The sequence below is a fragment of the Ranitomeya variabilis genome, chromosome 2 (assembly GCF_051348905.1).
Source record: "Ranitomeya variabilis isolate aRanVar5 chromosome 2, aRanVar5.hap1, whole genome shotgun sequence".
Classification (NCBI taxonomy): domain Eukaryota; kingdom Metazoa; phylum Chordata; class Amphibia; order Anura; family Dendrobatidae; genus Ranitomeya; species Ranitomeya variabilis.
Window position 1 is genome coordinate 1039817221 of NC_135233.1, and position 17797 is coordinate 1039835017.

The window sequence follows — 17797 nt, forward strand, 5'->3', positions numbered from 1 at the left end:
ACTACTCCCACTCAGGCAGGAACAATAATTATCAAGCCGCAGTCGCTACAGTGACCCCCAAAAGCCGGCACACGGTCGCTGCCACCAGCTCCAATTGAACGGGTCTGGAGCCAACCCCAGAACAGTAGCGTAATTCCCTTCAGAGACAGGGTACGGTTTAGGGCAGGAAGAACGAACTAGTATTAAAAATTATACCCCATAAATGATTTTTAGGCAGTGTTTATAAAATATTTTACAAAGATGTTACAAATGAGACAATTGCAAATATGTACAAGGTAATTATGAAAATAAAAGGATTAAATGAAGAAAAGATAACACTCACATATTCTCAGATCATTGCATTGCAGGCAACCAGACATCCCAGCTCATTGGTCGTGCTGCTCAGGCCTCACAGGAAAAGACAAGAAGAAGGAGCTGGGGATCTGGCCACAAACTTAAGACCTACAGCTAGTGACATCACAGAAAGGGCTGGCTTTTCCAGATCCTCCTACCTTTCAGTCTGAGTACTTTGAATACAAATTGGTCTAATGCTTATAACTCCGTTCCAGTACATATCAGAATCATATCACACCCAGCATTCAGCTTGTATTAACATGAGCTTTCTTATGAGATCAAATATGTCCTATTATTTACAGAGCAATCCCTACTTCTTCCCCCGATGGAGTTAGACGACTGTGTTTAGAGTGATAGGTAGATGCTTCGATGGAGATCAAGAATATGTATTTATCATTCTACTATCCTAAATAGTTTGTCTAATATCTCACAATAACAGAACAAAGGACCGCATGGTTCTAGAAGTTTCTCTAACAGTTCCTGCTAGTACAAATTTCCCTTGCAGCTATGCCAGTCGTAAATACCTTTTGTCAATAAAACTCCCCCACAAGGCAAGCTCTTCTACACAGACAGATAGAAACACAGGGAAGGAAAGAGAAAAAGAGAGAGGGGGGGTTTAGCCCCCGCATGCTAGCAAGAAAACTAACTTATGATATTTCATACCATATCGTGACAGCCCCGAAGAAAAACGAGGATGAAAACCAAAATTACAAAAGAAAGGCGAAACCAAGGTAGCCGAACTAGCCCGATTATTAAGGGCAAACTCGGCCAATGGCAAGAAAGCCACCCAATCATCCTGATCAGCAGACACAAAGCATCTCAAATAAGTTTCCAAAGTCTGATTAGGTTGCTCGGTTTGGCCATTTGTCTGAGGATGAAATGCGGAAGAAAAAGACAAATCAATGCCCAGTTTAGCACAAAAGGCTCGCCAAAATCCAGAAACAAACTGGGAACCTCTGTCGGACACAATATTCTCCGGAATACCATGCAAACGAACCACATGCTGAAAAAACAATGGAACCAAATCAGAAGAGGAAGGCAACTTAGGCAAAGGCACCAAATGAACCATCTTAGAAAACCGGTCACAAACCACCCAGATAACTGACATCCTCTGGGAAACAGGAAGGTCTGAAATAAAATCCATAGAAATATGCGTCCAAGGCCTCTCAGGGATCGGCAAAGGCAGAAGCAACCCACTAGCGCGGGAACAACAGGGCTTAGCCCGCGCACAAGTCCCACAGGACTGCACAAAAGAATGCACATCCCGCGACAAAGAAGGCCACCAAAAAGACCTACCAACCAATTCTCTGGTACCAAAAATACCAGGATGACCAGCCAACACAGAACAATGAACCTCCGAAATCACCCTACTAGTCCATTTATCAGGAACGAACAGTTTCCCCACTGGACAGCGGTCAGGTTTGTCAGCCTGAAATTCCTGAAGAACCCATCGCAGATCAGGAGAGATGGCAGAAAGAACCACCCCTTCCTTCAGAATGCCGACCGGTTCAAGGACCTCCGGAGAATCAGGCAAAAAGCTCCTAGAGAGGGCATCAGCTTTAATATTATTAGAACCCGGAAGATACGAGACCACGAAATCAAAACGGGAGAAAAACAAAGACCATCGAGCCTGTCTAGGATTCAACCGCTTGGCAGACTCGAGGTAAATCAGATTTTACGATGCTTGGCTCCCTCAAGCCAATGTCGCCATTCCTCGAACGCCCACTTCATAGCCAACAATTCCCGATTGCTGGCATCATAATTACGTTCAGCAGGCGAAAACTTTCGGGAAAAGAAGGCACATGGTTTCATCAAGGAGCCATCAGAATTCCTCTGAGACAAAACGGCCACTGCCCCAATCTCAGACGCATCAACCTCCACCTGAAACGGAAGACAAACATCTGGCTGACGCAACACCGGAGCAGAAATAAATTGATGCTTAAGCTCCTGAAAGGCAGAGACAGCCGCAGAGGACCAATTCGTCACATCAGCACCCTTTTTCGTCAAATCGGTCAGGGGTTTAATCACACTGGAGAAGTTAGCAATGAAACGGCGATAAAAATTAGCAAAGCCCAAAAATTTCTGAAGACTCTTCACGGACGTGGGCTGAATCCAATCGTGAATGGCCTGAACCTTAACCGGATCCATCTCTATAGATGAGGGAGAAAAAATAAAGCCCAAAAAGGAAACCTTCTGTACTCCAAAAAGACACTTAGACCCCTTCACAAACAAAGCATTGTGACGAAGGATCTGAAATACCTTCCTGACCTGTTTCACATGAGACTCCCAATTATCGGAAAAAATCAAAATGTCATCCAAATATACAATCATGAATTTATCAAGATAATTCCAGAAGATATCATGCATGAAGGACTGAAAAACAGATGGAGCATTAGAGAGCCCGAAGGGCATCACAAGGTATTCAAAATGACCCTCGGGCGTATTAAACGCAGTTTTCCATTCGTCACCCTGCTTAATACGAACAAGATTATATGCCCCTCGAAGGTCAATCTTAGTAAACCAACTAGCTCCCTTAATCCTAGCAAACAAATCGGAAAGCAAAGGCAAAGGGTATTGAAATTTGACCGTGATCTTATTCAAGAGGCGATAATCAATACAAGGTCTCAAGGAGCCATCCTTCTTGGCAACAAAAAAAAATCCCGCTCCCAATGGGGAAGACGATGGCCGAATATGCCCTTTCTCCAAAGACTCCTTAATATAAGTCCGCATAGCGGTATGTTCAGGCACAGACAGGTTGAAAAGTCGGCCCTTAGGAAACTTACAACCTGGAATCAAGTCAATAGCACAATCGCAGTCCCTATGCGGTGGAAGGGAACTGAACTTGGGCTCATTGAACACATCCTGAAAATCAGACAAGAACTCTGGAATTTCAGAAGAGGGAGAAGAGGAGATTGACATCAAAGGAACGTCACCATGGACTCCCTGACAACCCCAACTAGTCACGGACATAGATTTCCAATCCAACACCGGATTATGTACCTGCAACCATGGAAAATCCAGCACAATAACATCATGCAAATTATGCAACACCAGAAAGCGACAATCCTCCTGATGGGCTGGCGCCATGCACATGGTCACCTGCGCCCAAAACTGGGGTTTATTTTTAGCCAAAGGTGTAGCATCAATGCCCCTTAAAGGAATAGGATTCTCCAAAGACTGCAAGGGGAAACCACAACGTCTAGCGAATTCAAAGTCCATTAAATTCAAAGCGGCGCCAGAATCTACAAACGCCATGACAGAGAATGACGACAATGAGCAGATCAATGTCACAGATAACAGAAATTTAGGTTGTACGGTACCAATGGTAACTGAACTAGCGATTCTCTTAATATGCTTATGGCAGACCGAGATGACATGAGAGGCATCACCACAGTAAAAACACAACCCATTCTGACGTCTGAATCCCCGTCGTTCAGCTCCAGACAGAATCCTATCGCACTGCATAGGCTCAGGCATCTGCTCTGAGGACAACGCCACAGCGCGCACAGTTCTGCGCTCACGCAGGCGCCAATCAATCTGAATGGCCAGAGACATAGAATCGCTCAGACCAATAGGCGTGGGAAACCCCACCATAACATCTTTAACAGATTCAGAAAGACCCTTTCTGAAAATTGCTGCCAAAGCATCCTCATTCCATTTAGTCAGCACAGACCATTTTCTAAATTTCTGACAATATAATTCTGCCGCTTCTTGACCCTGAAACAGGTTCAACAAGATCTTCTCAGCATGATCCACAGAATTTGGTTCATCGTATAATAACCCTAGAGCTTGAAAAAAGGCTTCTACATTAAGCAAGGCAGAATTCCCAGATTCCAGGGAAAATGCCCAATCCTGAGGATCGCCACGCAGCAAGGAGATAATAATTTTAACCTGCTGAATGGGATCACCAGAAGAACGAGGTTTCAGAGCAAAAAACAGTTTACAGTTATTTTTAAAACTCAAAAATTTAGACCTGTCCCCAAAAAATAACTCCGGAGTAGGAATCTTAGGCTCTAAAACCGGAGTCTGAACAATATAATCGGAAATACCCTGAATCCTAGCAGCTAGTTGGTCTACACGAGAAGCTAATCCCTGAACATCCATGCTAGCACACAGCTCCTCAGTCACCCAGAGAAAAAGAGGAAAGGAAAGACAAAACAGACTACAGAAAAAAAAATGGCTCAGGACTTTTCTTCCCTTCTTCTGAGATGCATTTAACTCATTGTGGGCCAGTTGTACTGTTATGATCCGGTGACCCTGGAGCCGCATGTGACTATCTCTGGAGTTGGTGGTACCTGTACTGACCGCAATCCTAATACTGACACCGCAACTAGAAGTAGCCTAGGGATGTACCTATCCAGGCCTAGACACCTCGACACAGCCGGAGAACTAAATACCCATAAAGATGGAAATGGGAAGTTCTATCTTGCCTCAGAGCAGAGCCCCAAAGGATAGACAGCCCCCCACAAATATTGACAGTGAGTTTAAGAGGAAATACGTACACAGGCAGAAAAGACAGAGTTTAGCAAAAGAGGCCCTTCTAGCTAGATAGGAAGGATAGGACAGAGTTCTAAGCGGTCAGTATTAAAACACTAGAAAAATCCACAGCAGAAGATACAATATGCTACATCTAACTAAAGACATAGGATGTATATCTGCATCTCCAGAGAAACCAGCATGACTGAAAAATCCAAACAAGTCAAAGCTGGACAAAAACACAATAGATAGCACTGCACATAAAAGCACACTGCATGCGTGCTACAGAGAGCAAAAACAGGACACTTATCTTAGCCGAAATGACTGCAGGGCAAGTGGAGCCAGACAGAGATGCAATCCCTCCAAGATACAATGGACAACTGGCAGGGATTGATGGATACTAAAAACCTAAATACCTAATAGAGCTGCAATAAGCAGAAATACCTGCCCGGCCTATAATCCAGAGACCACAGCACTACCACTAACAACCACCGGAGGGAGCCCAAGAGCAGAATTCACAACAGAGGATAGAACATCCTGTAGACAATTAGATGATGAGAACTATAACGGCAGCAGAAGAGGTGCATGCAGATCTCGTGGTAGAACGTGACCTGTCCACTTATGTGACCATCTATGTCATGAGCTGGTCAGAGATAGGAAATCATTTGTGAGGATAAAGTTGAATATTAGATATTTTATTACACAAGTTTAGTCATATTGGCATAATAGTATTGATGAAGATAGATTATTTAGCTCAAAAGTCTAAATGAAGCTAAAAATTACTTAGACTAAGGCCGGGGTCACACTCAGCGTAGGGAAATACGGTCCGTTTTTTACAGGCGTAATACGCAGAAATGATCCCAAAACAGTGTTCCATATGTCATCCATAAGCAGGGTGTGGCAGCGTATTTTGCGCATGCAAACCTCCGTATGTAATCCGTATGGCATCCGTACAGCGAGATTTTCTCGCAGGCTTGCAAAATGGACATAGAATGGATCCATGGGCTCCAATGTTCTAGAAAACATACATACAGTCATATATACACTCACCGGCCACTTTATTAGGTACACCTGTCCAACTTCTTGTTAACACTTAATTTCTAATCAGCCAATCACATGGCGGCAACTCAGTGCATTTAGGCATGTAGACATGGTCAAGACAATCTCCTGCAGTTCAAACCGAGCATCAGTATGGGGAAGAAAGGTGATTTGAGTGCCTTTGAACGTGGCATGGTTGTTGGTGCCAGAAGGGCTGGTCTGAGTATTTCAGAAACTGCTGATCTACTGGGATTTTCACGCACAACCATCTCTAGGGTTTACAGAGAATGGTCCGAAAAAGAAAAAAAATCCAGTGAGCGGCAGTTCTGTGGGCGGAAATGCCTTGTTGATGCCAGAGGTCAGAGGAGAATGGCCAGACTGGTTCGAGCTGATAGAAAGGCAACAGTGACTCAAATCGCCACCCGTTACAACCAAGGTAGGCCTAAGAGCATCTCTGAACGCACAGTGCGTCGAACTTTGAGGCAGATGGGCTACAGCAGCAGAAGACCACACCGGGTACCACTCCTTTCAGCTAAGAACAGGAAACTGAGGCTACAATTTGTACAAGCTCATCAAAATTGGACAGTAGAAGATTGGAAAAACGTTGCTTGGTCTGATGAGTCTCGATTTCTGCTGCGACATTCGGATGGTAGGGTCAGAATTTGGCGTAAACAACAATATAGCATGGATCCATCCTGCCTTGTATGGAGCATCTTTGGGATGTGCAGCCGACAAATCTGCGGCAACTGTGTGATGCCATCATGTCAATATGGACCAAAATCTCTGAGGAATGCTTCCAGCACCTTGTTGAATCTATGCCACGAAGAATTGAGGCAGTTCTGAAGGCAAAAGGGGGTCCAACCCGTTACTAGCATGGTGTACCTAATAAAGTGGCCGGTGAGTGTATATATATATATAATATGTCAGTGAGACACATACAGTACAGACAGGGCCGTATTTGCTACTAGGCACTTGAGGGCACGTGCCTAGGGGCGCCAGGATGCAGGGGGCACCTGAGCAAGGTGCTTTTTTTTAAGTCCTTTTCAGACCGCCCACCCACAATCGTTACTGAACTTTGCAGCCTGATCCCGGAAACATCCCGCGCCTTCCCTGCCCATGTTCCCCAGCCGACAGCTGTTCCACGCCTCTGTGGGCACCGCAGCTACTTACATGTACTTGGCCGGTAAGTTCTTCCCTTCCACTACCCCAATGAAGAGGGAGCTCCGTCTGGCCATGGCTGAAGGCAGAGAGTTCAGCAGCCAGCTCCCATCCTCATCTCCCTCCACATTAGTCCTCCAGGCTCTGGTCAGCAGGTAATGCTGTGGCTGCAAGGAAATAGCTGCCAGCGGCGGAGGGAGCCCTCAGCAGCGGGGTGGGTTCCCTAGTCTCTACCATTCTCCTGGGAGCTGCTGGAGTTCTGTGACAGGGTCGTGACCTAGGGTCAACCTGTGAGGTGAATGTAAGGTGCTCTCACTGCGGGCTTCTGGCTGCAGAGTCTTATGGTCTTTTATAAGCGAAAGCACTGATTTCTCTCAGTGTAAATGCACATGAGGAAATCACAAGCTGCGCACTTCAGACTAAAGAACAGGTCAATTCTTTTACTTATACATGTTTCATTTGTTACTGTTTGTATGGAATGAGGAGAGCCGAACAAATATAATGTAAAGCAGTTTCCCCCATTCAAATCAGTATCCACCCAGCTTTCCCCCATACAAATCACTATTCACCCAGCTTTCCCCATTCAAAACAGTATCCACCCAGCTTTCCCCCATACAAATCAGTATCCACCCAGCTTTCCCCCATACAAAACAGTATCCACCCAGCTTTCCCCCATACAAAACAGTATTCACTCAGCTTTCCCTCATACAAAACAGTATCCACCCAGCTTTACCCCATACAAATAGGTATCCACTCAGCTTTCCTCCATAGAAAACAGTATCCACCCAGCTTTCCCCCATACAAAACAGTATCCACCCATCTTTCCCCCATACAAATCACTATTCACTCGGCTTTCCCCCATACAAATCATTATACACCTACAACTACCGCCACACTAGCTAGCAAGGTGCAGGGACAGGTATTGATGGCTACTTGCGGACATGTGCAGCACTTGCAGATTTGCATTTGCGGTGAGACAAAAAAAACACTGCTAGCAGCGTTTTTTTTCCGTTGCTGCAAGTACCGCACATGTCCGCAAGTCCCATAGAGAATGAATGAGGCCGAACGCTGTTTTGCCGTAAGTGATCCGTTACGCGGCAGATGTGGGAAAACTGCCGGATCTGCCACGAATGGCAAAAATCGCTGATGTGAAAGTAGCTTAAGTCACTGCCAACAGTGTCTGCATTAGTCATACTCACAAATGGGGTAGGCAGCACGATTAGTGCCTAGGGCAGCAGAAACTCCAAATATGGTCCTGAGTACAGACCAAAAGTTTGGACACCTTCTCATTTAAAGATTTTTCTGTATTTTCATGACTATGAAAATTGTACATTCACACTGAAGGCATGAAAACTATGAATTAACACATGTGGAATTATATACTTAACAAAAAAGTGTGAAACAACTGGAATTATGTCTTATATTCTAGGTTCTTCAAAGTAGCCACCTTTTGCTTTGATGACTGCTTTGCACACTCTTGGCATTCTCTTGATGAGCTTCAAGAGGTAGTCACCGGGAATGGTTTTCACTTCACAGATGTGCCCTGTCAGGTTTAATAAGTGGGATTTCTTGCCTTATAAATGGGGTTGGGACCATCAGTTGTGTTGTGCAGAAGTCTGGTGGATACACAGATGATAGTTCTACTGAATAGACTGTTAGAATTTGTATTATGGCAAGAAAAAAGCAGCTAAGTAAAGAAAAACGAGTGGCCATCATTATTTTAAGAAATGAAGGTCAGTCAGTCTGAAAAATTGGACAAACTTTGAAAGTGTCCCCAAGTGCAGTGGCAAAAACCAACAAGCGCAACAAAGAAACTGGCTCACATGAGGACCGCCCCAGGAAAGGAAGACCAAGAGTCACCTCTGCTTCTGAGGATAAGTTTATCCGAGTCACCAGCTTCAGAAATCGCAGGTTAACAGCAGCTCAGATTAGAGACCAGGTCAATGCCACACAGAGTTCTAGCAGCAGACACATCTCTACAACAACTGTTAAGAGGAGACTTTGTGCAGCAGGCCTTCATGGTAAAATAGCTGCTAGGAAACCACTGCTAAGGACAGGCAACAAGCAGAAGAGACTTGTTTGGGCTAAAGAACACAAGGAACGGACATTAGACCAGTGAAAATCTGTGCTTTGGTCTGATGAGTCCAAATTTGAGATCTTTGGTTCCAACCACCGTGTCTTTGTGCTTCGCAGAAAAGGTGAACGGATGGACTCTACATGCCTGGTTCCCACCGTGAAGCATGGAGGAGGAGGTGTGATGGTGTGGGGGTGCTTTGCTGGTGACACTGTTGGGGATTTATTTAAAATTGAAGGCATACTGAACCAGCATGGCTACCACAGCAACTTGCAGCGGCATGCTATTCCATCCGGTTTGCATTTAGTTGGACCATTATTTATTTTTCAACAGGACAATGACCCCAAACACACCTCCAGGCTGTGTAAGAGCTATTTGACCAAGAAGGAGCGTGATTGGGTGCTACGCCAGATGACCTGGCCTCCACAGTCACCAGACCTGAACCCAATCGAGATGGTTTGGGGTGAGCTGGACTGCAGGGTGAAGGCAAAAGGGTCAACAAGTGCTAAGCATCTCTGGGAACTCCTTCAAGATTGTTGGAAGACCATTCCCGGTGACTACCTCTTGAAGCTCATCAAGATAATGCCAAGAGTGTGCAATGCAGTCATCAAAGCAAAAGGTGGCTACTTTGAAGAACCTAGAATATAAGACATATTTCCAGTTGTTTCACACTTGTTTGTTAAGTATATAATTCCACATGTGTTAATTCATAGTTTTGATGCCTTCAGTGTGAATGTACAATTTTCATAGTCATGAAAATACAGAAAAATCTTTAAATGAGAAGGTGTGTCCAAACTTTTGGTATGTACTGTATATATATATATATATATATATATATTTATTTATATTTATATTTATATTTCATACAGTGCTAGAAAGCTTAAAAGCCGGTAATTCAATTGCCGGCTTTTGCTATCTCCTTATCAAACCCGACAGGATATGAGTGTTATGACCCCAATGGCGAGGGTCTCAGAGATATCAGCAAGTCTGCAAAGTACAAAAATCCAGCTCATAGGGCAGTGGTAACTGGGTTGACCATATATCTACTCCTAACGCCAACTCTAGAAGTAGCCGGGGAACATGCCTACGTTGGTCGCTAGATGTCTCGCGCCAGCCGGAGAGCTAACTACCCCTAGAAGAGGAAAACAAAGACCTCTCTTGCCTCCAGAGAAAGGACCCCAAAAGTAGGATACAAGCCCCCCACAAATAATAACGGTGAGGTAAGAGGAAATGACAAACACAGAGATGAACTAGGTTTAGCACAGAGAGGCCCACTTATTAATAGCAGAATATAGTAAGATAACTTATATGGTCAACAAAAACCCTATCAAAAATCCACGCTGGAGATTCAAGAACCCCCGAACCGTCTAACGGCCCGGGGGGAGAACACCAGCCGCCCTAGAGCTTCCAGCAAGGTCAGGATACAGATAATATACAAGCTGGACAAAAAATGCAAACAATAACGAATTGCAAAAAGCAAAAAAGCAGACTTAGCTTAATCAAGCAGGAACCAGGATCAGTAGACAAGAGCACTACAGATTAGCTCTGATATCAACGTTGCCAGACATTGAACTGAAGGTCCAGGGAGCTTATATAGCAACACCCCTGACCTAACGACCCAGGTGAGCATAAAAGGAATGACTGACAAACCCAGAGTCAAATCACTAGTAGCCACTAGAGGGAGCCAAAAAGTAAATTCACAACAGTACCCCCCCCTTAGTGAGGGGTCACCGAACCCTCACCAAGACCACCAGGGCGATCAGGATGAGCGGCGTGAAAGGCACGAACTAAATCGGCCGCATGCACATCAGAGGCGACCACCCAGGAATTATCCTCCTGACCATAGCCCTTCCACTTGACCAGGTACTGAAGCCTCCGCCTGGAGAGACGAGAATCTAAGATCTTCTCCACCACGTACTCCAACTCGCCCTCAACCAACACCGGAGCAGGAGGCTCAGCAGAAGGAACCACAGGCACAACGTACCGCCGCAACAAGGACCTATGAAATACGTTGTGAATGGCAAACGACACCGGAAGATCCAGGCGAAAGGATACAGGATTAAGGATCTCCAATATCTTGTAAGGACCAATGAATCGAGGCTTAAATTTGGGAGAGGAGACCTTCATAGGAACAAATCGAGAAGACAGCCATACCAAATCCCCAACACGAAGTCGGGGACCCACACCGCGGCGGCGGTTGGCAAAACGCTGAGCCTTCTCCTGTGACAACTTCAAGTTGTCCACCACATGATTCCAGATCCGCTGCAACCTATCCACCACAGAATCCACCCCAGGACAGTCAGAAGGCTCCACATGTCCCGAGGAAAAACGAGGGTGGAAACCAGAGTTGCAGAAAAATGGCGAAACCAAGGTGGCAGAACTAGCCCGATTATTAAGGGCAAATTCAGCCAACGGCAAGAAGGTCACCCAATCATCCTGATCAGAAGAGACAAAACACCTCAAATACGCCTCCAGAGTCTGATTAGTTCGTTCCGTTTGTCCGTTAGTCTGTGGATGAAAAGCGGACGAAAACGACAAATCTATGCCCATCCTACCACAAAAGGATCGCCAGAACCTGGAAACAAACTGGGATCCTCTGTCCGACACAATATTCTCAGGAATGCCGTGCAAACGAACCACGTTCTGGAAGAACACAGGAACCAGATCAGAAGAGGAAGGCAGTTTGGGCAAAGGAACCAGATGGACCATCTTGGAGAAACGATCACATATCACCCAGATGACAGACATGCCCTGAGACACCGGAAGATCCGAAATGAAATCCATAGAGATGTGTGTCCAAGGTCTCTTCGGGACAGGCAAGGGCAAGAGCAACCCGCTGGCACGAGAACAGCAAGGCTTAGCTCGAGCACAAGTACCACAGGACTGCACAAATGACCGCACATCTCTTGACAAGGAAGGCCACCAAAAGGACCTGGCCACCAGATCTCTGGTGCCAAAAATTCCCGGGTGCCCTGCCAACACTGAGGAATGAACCTCGGAAATGACTCTGCTGGTCCATTTAGCAGGCACAAACAATCTGTCAGGTGGACAAGAGTCAGGCCTACCAGCCTGAAATCTCTGCAACACACGTCGCAGATCTGGAGAAATAGCTGACAGGATAACTCCTTCCTTAAGAATACCCACAGGTTCAGCGACTCCAGGAGCATCAGGCACAAAGCTCCTAGACAGAGCATCGGCCTTCACATTCTTAGAACCTGGTAAATACGAAACCACAAAGTCAAAACGGGAGAAAAACAATGACCAGCGGGCTTGTCTAGGATTCAGGCGTTTAGCAGACTCGAGGTACATCAGATTTTTGTGATCAGTCAAGACCACCACACGATGCTTAGCACCCTCGAGCCAATGACGCCACTCCTCAAATGCCCACTTCATGGCCAACAACTCCCGATTGCCCACATCATAATTTCGCTCTGTCGGCGAAAACTTCCTAGAGAAAAAGGCACAAGGTCTCATAGTAGAGCAACCAGGGCCTCTCTGCGACAAAACGGCCCCTGCCCCAATCTCCGAAGCATCCACTTCAACCTGAAAGGGAAGTGAGACATCAGGCTGGCACAAAACAGGCGCTGAAGTAAACCGGCGCTTCAACTCCTGGAAAGCCTCCACGGCAGCAGGAGCCCAGTTAGCCACATCAGAGCCTTTCTTGGTCATATCCGTCAACGGTTTAACAACGCTAGAAAAATTAGCGATAAAACGACGGTAGAAGTTAGCAAAACCCAAGAACTTCTGAAGACTCTTAACTGACGAGGGTTGAGTCCAATCATGAATAGCTCGAACCTTGACTGGGTCCATCTCCACAGCAGAAGGGGAAAAAATGAACCCTAAAAAGGGAACCTTCTGTACACCAAAGAGACACTTTGAGCCTTTAACAAACAAAGAATTTTCACGCAAAATCTTGAAAACCATCCTGACCTGTTCCACATGCGAGTCCCAATCATCAGAAAAAACCAGAATATCATCCAGATAAACGATCAAAAATTTATCCAGATACTTCCGGAAAATGTCATGCATAAAGGACTGAAAAACTGAAGGTGCATTAGAGAGCCCAAATGGCATCACCAAGTACTCAAAATGACCTTCGGGCGTATTGAATGCGGTTTTCCATTCATCTCCTTGCTTAATGCGCACAAGGTTGTACGCACCACGAAGGTCTATCTTGGTGAACCACTTGGCACCTTTAATCCGGGCAAACAAGTCTGACAACAACGGCAAAGGATACTGAAATTTGACAGTGATCTTATTCAAAAGCCGATAGTCAATACAAGGCCTCAAAGATCCGTCCTTTTTAGCCACAAAAAAGAATCCCGCACCAAGAGGGGAAGAAGAAGGACGGATATGCCCCTTCTCCAGAGACTCCTTGATATATGAACGCATCGCGGTATGTTCAGGTACCGACAGATTAAACAGTCTTCCCTTAGGAAACTTACTGCCTGGAATCAAATCTATTGCACAGTCACATTCCCTATGAGGAGGCAATGCACTTGACTTAGACTCGCTGAAGACATCCTGATAATCAGACAAATACGCCGGAACTTCCGAAGGCGTAGAAGTAGCAATAGACAAGGACAGGGAATCTCCATGAATTCCATGGCAGCCCCAACTTGACACTGACATTGCCTTCCAGTCCAAGACTGGATTATGGGTCTGTAACCATGGCAACCCCAAAACGACCAAATCATGCATCTTATGCAGAACAAGAAAACGTATCACCTCCCGATGTTCAGGAGTCATGCACATGGTAACCTGTGTCCAAAACTGCGGCTTATTTTCTGCCAATGGCGTAGCGTCAATACCCCTAAGAGGGATAGGATTTTCTAATGGCTCAAGAACAAAACCGCAACGCTTGGCAAATGACAGATCCATAAGACTCAGGGCAGCACCTGAATCTACAAACGCCACGACAGGATACGATGACAGTGAGCAAATCAAAGTTACAGATAGAATGAACTTAGGTTGCAAATTACCAATGGCGACAGGACTAACAACCTTAGTAAGACGCTTAGAGCATGCTGAGATAACATGTGCAGAATCACCACAGTAGTAACACAAGCCATTCTGGCGTCTATGAATTTTCCGCTCATTTCTAGTCAGGATTCTATCACATTGCATTAAATCAGGTGCCTGTTCAGATAACACCATGAGGGAATTTGCGGTTTTGCGCTCCCGCAACCGCCGGTCAATTTGAATCGCCAGGGCCATGGAATCATTCAGACCTGTGGGAATGGGAAAACCCACCATCACATTCTTAATGGCTTCAGAAAGGCCATTTCTAAAATTTGCAGCCAATGCACACTCGTTCCACTGGGTCAGCACGGACCATTTCCGAAATTTTTGGCAATACACCTCAGCCTCGTCCTGGCCCTGAGACATAGCCAGCAAGGCTTTTTCTGCCTGAATCTCAAGATTGGGTTCCTCATAAAGCAAACCGAGCGCCAGAAAAAACGCATCAATAGCAGCCAATGCCAGATCTCCTGGCGCCAGCGAGAAAGCCCAATCCTGAGGGTCGCCCCGTAAAAAAGAAATAACAATTTTCACTTGCTGAGCGGAGTCTCCAGAGGAACAGGGTCTCAGGGACAAAAACAATTTACAATTATTCCTGAAATTTCTAAACTTAAATCGGTCTCCGGAAAACAGTTCAGGAATCGGTATCTTAGGTTCTGACATAGGATTTCTGGTAACATAATCTTGTATGCCCTGCACACGAGCAGCAAGCTGGTCCACACTTGTAATCAAGGTCTGGACATTCATGTCTGCAGCAATCACAAGCCACTCAAAGGTAAAGGGGAAAAGAAAAAAAAAAAATGAGAGAGAGAAAAAAAACTCAGAACTTTCTTTCTTATAATCCCACTTCTGCAATGCATTTAACATTTAGTACTGGCCTGGCAAACTGTTATGACCCCAATGGCGAGGGTCTCAGAGATATCAGCAAGTCTGCAAAGTACAAAAATCCAGCTCATAGGGCAGTGGTAACTGGGTTGACCATATATCTACTCCTAACGCCAACCCTAGAAGTAGCCGGGGAACATGCCTACGTTGGTCGCTAGATGTCTCGCGCCAGCCGGAGAGCTAACTACCCCTAGAAGAGGAAAACAAAGACCTCTCTTGCCTCCAGAGAAAGGACCCCAAAAGTAGGATACAAGCCCCCCACAAATAATAACGGTGAGGTAAGAGGAAATGACAAACACAGAGATGAACTAGGTTTAGCACAGAGAGGCCCACTTACTAATAGCAGAATATAGTAAGATAACTTATATGGTCAACAAAAACCCTATCAAAAATCCACGCTGGAGATTCAAGAACCCCCGAACCGTCTAACGGCCCGGGGGGAGAACACCAGCCGCCCTAGAGCTTCCAGCAAGGTCAGGATACAGATAATATACAAGCTGGACAAAAAATGCAAACAATAGCGAATTGCAAAAAGCAAAAAAGCAGACTTAGCTTAATCAAGCAGGAACCAGGATCAGTAGACAAGAGCACTACAGATTAGCTCTGATATCAACGTTGCCAGGCATTGAACTGAAGGTCCAGGGAGCTTATATAGCAACACCCCTGACCTAACGACCCAGGTGAGCATAAAAGGAATGACTGACAAACCCAGAGTCAAATCACTAGTAGCCACTAGAGGGAGCCAAAAAGTAAATTCACAACAATGAGACATGGTTTACATACAGTAAACCATTTCATATCCCTTATTTTTTTACATATTCCTCACTAGTGATGTTAGTAGAGTGTGTGTGCAAAATTTGGGGGTTGAACATTTTTTAATTGTTTGTATTTGCACATTGCACTTTTTGGTATCTGCTGCTAATTCATCTGTTTTTGGTTGGACTCCAACTTACTTGTTTATTGAATATTTTAAGCCCTTTGCATTTTATTGGTAACCGTTTGCTCCTGCTTGTTTGGTGTCCAGCAGTTTTTCATTTCCATTGCTTATTTTAAGTGATATGTTTAATAAAAATTATTTTTTGTAAAGGATTATACTCCCCGGTGGTGGTCCATTCATTTTCTCCTCTTAGTGGTTTAATGTACTTATGAGTCGTTTGTTCTTTTTATGTAATTTGGGACTTTTGTGTTATATATTGTTTGTACTTGCATATAATTGTTTGCTCAGATGAACAAGGCACCTTCAGGTATCTTGAAATTGTACCCAAGGAAGAGGCAGACTTGTGAAAGTCCACAGAAGCTTCCTAACACATGACATCTTCATATGGGCAGTCCAGAATTGTTTAAAGGCATAGTAATCTTAGTGAAGGTAAACTTTTGACTTTGCAGTAAGTAATAAAAATGCCTTAAAACATTCTCTCTCTCATTATTCAGGCATTTGGCAAATATTAATAATTATGGTAATCCTAATTGATCTAAAATGGGAAAAGTTTATTCTTATTTCATGTCAGATATTGACAAAAGCATGCATTTGTGTATTTTTATATAGTGTATGTAACCTTCTGGTTTCAACTATAAATATACAGTATGTATACACCTTACACCCATAAACTTAAATGTATATTATTGGGATTTTATATGATATACAGTACCAATACAAAATACCAAGTATTTGTGTAGTGTTAAGGAAATGACACATGGTTTTTTAAATATTTTAAAAATAGAAATTTTAAAAATTGTGACATGCATTTGTATTCAGCCCTCTGCAGTCTGATACCCCTAAATAAAATCCTGAGTGATCAATTGCTTCCTGAAGTCACATACAGTTGTGCTCAAAAGTTTACATACCTCAGCATAATTTTTGCTTTCTTGGCCTTTTTTCAGAGAATATGAATGATAACACCAAAACTTTTTCTCCACTTATGGTTAATGGTTGGGTGAAGCCATTTATTGTCAAACTACTGTGTTTTTTTTTTTTTAAATCATAATGACAACCCAAAACATCTAAATGACCTTGATCAAAAGTTGTGAGCACAACTGTACCATAATTGGCAAGTTGAGCCCACCTGTGTGTAACTTATTCTCAGTATAACTACAGCTGTGCTGTGAAGGCCTCGGAGGTTTGATTGTCTATTTGTTTGAGAACAAAACCTAAAAAAAATCAAACCAGGGCTTTAGAGATGAGCGAGTTTGCTTGTTACTTGAGTTTTCCGTGCATGCTCTACCCCAAGAAATTAGGACTAACCACTAGGGATGGGCGAACCCAAACTGTAAAGTTCAGGACCGTACTGAACACATAGTGTCCGGTCACATGGTCCCGAACACGGGTTTTCATGGGAAACCCGTGTTACAGTTCAGGTCCAGTTTGGGTCCAGGGCCTGTAAAAGAAAACATAAAATTAGTAATAAACATTATAAATATTATACGTACCTGTCCAGTGATGCGTCCTACCGTCCCGCTGTCTCCCGGCCGCATCCGTTTCCGGGACCACTCATTACCTTTTGGCGGTATTCACTGCACTCGGCAGTCTTCGGCTTTTTCTGGCAGTGTTTGTGCGGTGATGTTGCTGCACAAACCCTGCCAGAAAAAGCCAAAGACTGCTGAGTGCACTGAATACTGCCTGAAGGTAATGAGCGGCCCTGGAAGCAGATGCAGCAAGGAGACAGCAGGACAAGAGGACCCATAGCTGGACAGGTAAGTATAATTATAATAATGAAGTAAAAAATATGCAGCACTCACCCCAAAATTGCTGAAAGAATCGTGAGCTTTATTGGAGAGATACAATGAAATCCATCTTTCAGGACATCAGAAAAACAG